Consider the following 6,586-nt stretch of genomic DNA (forward strand, 5'->3'; position numbering starts at 1 on the left):
TATCAATGCTTATCCTTAGAAAAAATCTGTTCTAATTATTTTTCCAGCTTATGCCAAAAAAGAGAGAAAAAAGAGAAGTATTAAACCCTACGTTTTCATAGTTCACTTTTGTCAGTGGTAACAACTGATCTTCAAAAATTGATATTGGTTTATTTTTTAATTACTTATTAATTATTATTATTGTTACTTTTACTAAAGTCAGCCTCATGTCAGCCTCATGCTGAGTAGAGTCTTAAACTGGGTGGTGTGTTAGAATCCAAGTATCTGTATGCTTAATACATTTTCATCTTACTGTTTTATTGTGTTTACTCTATAGCATTTTATAAGGATTTTAATCTGCATTTTACTTTTTTAATTTTAAAGCATTCTTAAGAAATAATTATCTCTTCCAAAATGTCACATCTTTTAATTGTGTGTTGGGATTTAAGGGTAGAATTTTATAATTAGAGATAGTTTATATCATAGAATGATATGAATGAATTACTCTCATTGTACTCTTTAGACAGTATAAACATTGTACTTTAGTTTGATCAATCAATGCATCAAAGCATAAACTATATAAGCATTTTTCATGAACAGTTCAGCAAATATGCACATTTGAAATTCAAATGGCCATTCCTGTTTACCAAGACCTATATTTACTATGGTTACAAGATAATAACTTAAAGTTTACCTAAGTTATTTATAGCTATTAATAGCCCATCTATTAGATGTACTGAAAGAAATTTATTCATGAGCTTAAATATTGTCACATAAGCCACATTTTGCTTTCTGGGAAGTAGGTAAGAAGAAAAACAGAATTAAGTAAGATCAACATTATTCCTCCTCAAAAAAGCTTTTCAAGGTATGAAGAGAAAATTATTAAGAAACTTTTTTCTGGCCTGTTAAGTAGAGATACTTTATCAAATGTATGGGCCTAGAATGTCATGCTCTTTTGACTGAACAGAGTTCATTTTAATAAACTGGAATAAGATTGTGGAGAATTGTGAGAAGTTTCATTTGGGATCATGCTGGAGAAAATTAAGAAGAAATGATTTGCCAGCAGCTATGTTTATGAGGCTAATTTCTATAGCATACCCAGTATAAATAAAACTAAAAAGAAACAATAATATAAAGAAATATTACATTTTTCACAGAATCTTGACAAACTATTTCAAAACTGAATATTTCAGGTATTTTGTATCAAATAATTCCCCAAGAGATGAATAATTATATATTTGTTAATCAATTCAATGAATATATAGCTTTAGTTCTGAGTGGGTTTGAACACAGTGAAAGCCTCCACATCAAGGAATCCTATTCTATTTTTATTAATAAATGAATGTTGAGTACTTACTATTTGGTATCCTAGATACCAGGGATACAAAGACACATAAACATCAATCTCTACAGCCAGAGACTTTATAGATTGGCAGAAATCACAAAAATTACAGGTGACAACACAGTAGGATCCATGAGGTAATAAAAATGTGCAGAGAGTACAGTGGGGGGAAATGGAGGAAAAACTGTGTTGTTACTTGGGTCATAAAATGGTTCTTTTTGGGTGAGGAAAAAATAATGTCAACCCAGCAGAAAAAGTGCATTAGAAGAGTAGCAAAATAAGAAAGCATGGTTTAGGGAATTGTAAACAGTTTGTTATGAATTGAGTATATGTTACTAGAGGAAAACGTGAAAGATGAATTTTGATAAGGAATTTAAAAAGACAAGATATTTTTATAAGTACAATAAGGAGAATGGCATTAATCCTACTTGCAAAAGATGGAGTCTTTGAAGAAATTTAAGAGTGACTCGTGCCAACTTTTACATTAGAAAGACCACTTGGACCACAGTGCAGGACATGAACTGGATGACAACAGAAACAAAGTGGTAAGGCAGCTGTTTGGAAAATCAAAGGAGAAATGATAAGAGCCTAGACTAAAATAGTGGCAATGGGACTAGAGAGAAATATGGTGATTGTTCATATTAAAGACTGAGTATAACCAGCACTTAGTAATCATTTGGATGTGTGTGGTAGAGAGAAAAAAGTCATGGATATTTATGAGCTGATAAGGTTGACAACTTGGTGGACATATGGTGTTCAGGAGACAGTGGACATAATTTCTGAAACTAAACAAATTGATTTGGACTAGAGATCCTAATTTAGGAGTTACCCAGCATTCCTTACTGTTGAAGGTGAATGCTTCTCCCAGAGGAAGCAGGTAGAAAGGAAAGAGTTTTCACACCTTGGTGAACACTAAATTTGAGGAATGTGAAATGGAAGAGAAAGTTGATAAAGGGCCTAAGAAGAAGCATGGAATGAAAACACAATGGTGTCCTCTGAAAAACAAACTGAGGGTTCTAGAGGGGAGGAGGGTAGGGAGATGGGTTAGCCTGGTAATGGGTATTAAAGAGGGCACATTCTGCATGGAGCACTGGGTGTTATGAACAAACAATGAATCATGGAACACTACATCAAAAACTAATGATGTAATATATGGTGATTAACATAACAATAAAAAATTTAAAAAAAAACACAATGGTGTCATGGAATCCAGGGAAGGAAGCAAGAGTTTTAGGTCAAACAATTTTGATAAAATCATGCTGCAGTTATGTTAATAAGATATGAACTAAAATGCCTCTGTTGAATTTAACCATAATGTTTTTGGTGAACTTAATGCGCTGATTTTACTGTTGTGGAAGTAATAGAAGCCAGATCACTGTGAGACCAAAAAAAAAAAAAAAAAAATGTGTGTGTGTGTGTGTGTGTGTGTGTGTGTGTGTGTGTGTGTGTGTATAAAGCTGGAAGTAACAGATAAATTACATTTTTCAAAAGCTGACAGGGAAAAGACACAAGATAAGAAATCCCATATAATATTTTCAACTGTGCTATAATAACAAATAAATTTAATATCTCACTGTTTAAAACACCAAAAGTGTATTTCTTGCTTAGGCTTCATGCCCATCTCAGGCCAGCAGAGGATTCTGACCCACACTGTCCTTACTCAGAATCCAAGCTAATGGGGCCTTTAAAATTTGTAGTTACTGTGGCAGGGAAGGAAAAGAAACATAAACCATTGTGCACTGAATCTTGAAGACTTCTGCTCACATATGATGGCCAAAGAAAGTCACATGTCCATCCATGCCTGTATTCAAGGGGGTGGTAGGGCAATTTACTCTCTTCTCAGAATGAAAAAGACTGGAATATTTATGAAACTATAAAAACTATCGCAATCTATTCTGGTCAACAAATACTCCTGAAAACAGGGTTTACTCATCTCAGCTGTAAATCCCATTTAAGCATGGCATCAAACTAAAAGTGCCAGTTTTCTCAGTGAAAAGGTTTTTCTTTTAGAATAATGGATGTACATTTTAGATAAACCATGGCTGTGGCTATTCTTGTTTTGGGGATCTATCAATGTATTATCTGCCCCTACAAACATACCCCACTAAATATTGGGAGGACAGAGCTTGGGAAATAACATTAAACATTCCTTTTTGGAAAATGGAAGAATGAAACACATCAGAAAACAATTATTCTTTTCCACCATCTTCCTTTGTCACAGTTGAAATAGATATCAGGGAATAAGCTCCCCTTGGATGCTGCAAATAGTTAGTTCTCATATTACCTTCTGTCCATAGATATTTGGGGCCAAGACTCATTTCAAGTCTCAAACAGCAGCTGAATCTTATGGTTCAAGCTGGTTGTGTTTTTGACAAATTATTTTTTAAAAATATGGTTAATTCTAAACAATTTAATTCTAATCAGCTTCATTTTTATGTCAATATTCATGACCACTTTTCAAGACATATATCTCATATATACTGTATTTCTCTTGAGCACACTCTCTCTCCCTCAATACCTTGACTTATCAAATACCTGGAGCTCATCAGGCTTGGCAGGTGCACACCCTTAGTCTGTTTTCTGAGAAATTTTGTCCATTTGAAAATATTTACTGGATGCCATAATTTTAATTTACATTGTTTTCCTGATGCAGTTTAATCCAGATGGTTTTAAATATGTCTGTCATGGTCACTTCCTTAATTTTGTTTTTCCTTGGAGGCAATTTGATCAGTCAAAAATTGTTTACATTTTTTTTTTACCTACAAAGCTTGATTTAAATCTACATTTTATTTGTTCCTCCAAAGTTTCTTTATTTTTTCCTACTATTTCATGTCTAAAAACAGTTTTCTTTTAATATTACAAGGCTCTAAATTTTTAGGAATTTATTCCCTTCTATTCATTCTTGAAGACTGACCAATGTATTCTGAGCTCTTACTCTTCTTGTAATACCTTGCTAAACACACTAAAGAGTAATAAATACACTCTGCTTCCTTCAGTTTATCAACCTTTTCCTTTAACATCTAGTAGACGTATAGTCTACTTTCACATCTACTAGATGTATGGTCTATTTTCTAAATTACAACCAATGGTATTTTACCAAAAAATTTGCTACTATATATCAACCATCTTTGTAGCCTTAAAATAAGTTTTCTCTTTGCTGACCATATGGTGAGAAATTCTCTTATATTTTAGGTTTTTATTATGCTAGCACTCCAATTCTAAGAATCAATGTATACATTAAGCAGGATAAAAGAGGTTATGTTTTGGAAAACAGCAAACTCCAAATCTCATAGCTTGAAAATAAAGGTTTATTCCTACTCACACATTATTTTCATATCAAATCAAGGATCATCTCAAGGATATCCCCTCAACATTATCATCACTTAGGAACTTAGGCTGACAAACATCTGTCTTCTGGACTGTAACCTTTTGCATGTGAGGGGTATGTCTCATACAGTCTTCTGCTCAGAAGTAAGGTACATCATATTTCATTGGTAACCCCACCACATGCCTGGAAGAAGAATCTGAATAGAGGTGAATTTATTGGCTAGCATAGGCAACATCTGGAGAAGCAAATGTAATTGAAGTATCATGTTTACTTTTATTTTTAAGGACTACATGATTGAATATGTTTGTTTGCTGATGAGAAATGTCCGACAGAGTGAGAATTATAAACTAAGGAAAGAATGCTGTTAATTATTAGAGTACTGTTGCTGAGGAAGCTAAAAAAGACAGGGTCTTTATAAAGGTGACATCCTCTTTGAAAAATAAAATAGACATTTTTCTTTCTTTTGAAAATGGGAGAAAGTCATATACATATAGATGAAGATAAATTTGAAGGTGAGGAAAATCATACCTGAGAACCAGGACTTTCTCAAGGAAGCTGAAAGTCATTGCAAAGTCATCAGAGTGCATATAGTATATTTAAAACGTCTTCTGTAGTATAGGTTTATTTAAAAATATAGTATAGGAGAAAAGTTTACTTGAAATAGAATTTCTATCTTGTAGTACAAGCAGGTATTTCATGTCAGAGCTAAAACTTGGAAAACAAAAATATAATATTAGACATCTTAGCCAAAGGAGACAAAGAAGAAAATCTGTTTACAAAGTGTTTCTGACATCCGTGCTAGGCTCCCTAACAGAGAGATGACTACAGCATTTCTAAGTGTATCGTAAAGAATGAAGAAAAAAGATGGCAAATAAAAGGACAAGTTTACACGTCAGCAAAGATTTTCTTTTTTTGCATAGAATTTCTGAGTGATTCCACCAGCATGAGGATGAAGCTTATGCAAAATTTCATAAATCAATACAGTGACAGCAAAAATGCTAGAGTTTGTCTTTGTTGTAGTTTTTTACTTTAGATACTAGATACATACATATATGTGTGTGTGTGTGTGTGTGTGTGTGTTTACATTTATATACAGTATACATACTTATATAAGTATTTTTATATGTAACAAACTATATTTTTTATTTCCTAAGTTCTTTCTCCTTAGTTTCATTTCAGTGAAGATGGTGATTATCATGAAAAATAAACTTTTATAAGATTAGCCAGATCTAAAGGATAATGATAAAAAAGTGAACTTAGAACTCATTTCCTAAAGCTTTTTCATTTAACATTTATACCTTCATTTTTTTGGACAAGTATTTTGAATGCCTAATATGGTAGTCTAGTAAGATACTGACCCTCTTTGTAGAATTTACACCAAAGAAGAGGATGAGACACACACATACTTTATCAACTGTACCTCAAATTTGGACATACAGTTATATATTTTACATGCATGTTCTTGTATGTCCAGATGAGTAGAAATCCAGTATATCGCTTCCTCAGTCTCCTATTCATTTTCCCACCTCCTTGACTAAGTCATCCAAGAACATCCAAAGAAGAAAGGAAGGAAGGAAGGTTGTCCATAGGGTAATTCAACAACCAGACATTGCACACAGATTTTGTAGGCAAGATCTGAACCACATCTAACTTTCTTCAGGAATACAGGTATGACATGAGATTCATTTGGCATACTTATTCAGAATATACATTCTCACAAAAAGAAGATAAACCATTGCCCACACACAGTGCAAAAGTGTGCCATCTCATTTAATTTCCAAAAATGATCTGGTAAACCAGGGGCCCACTCCATCTCTAAAATTATGGAGCAATAGCTATTAACCCTCTCAGCTCCCACTTCTTTTAGGTTTCTGGATGCAATGTATTCCTCATTTATAGATTTTATTAAACCCATTTATGATGTTATTTTCAAATCA

The sequence above is a fragment of the Callorhinus ursinus genome, unplaced genomic scaffold (genome assembly GCF_003265705.2).
Source record: "Callorhinus ursinus isolate GAN/ISIS: 27379988/994484 unplaced genomic scaffold, GSC_fseal_2.0 scaffold4, whole genome shotgun sequence".
NCBI classification, from domain to species: Eukaryota; Metazoa; Chordata; class Mammalia; order Carnivora; family Otariidae; genus Callorhinus; species Callorhinus ursinus.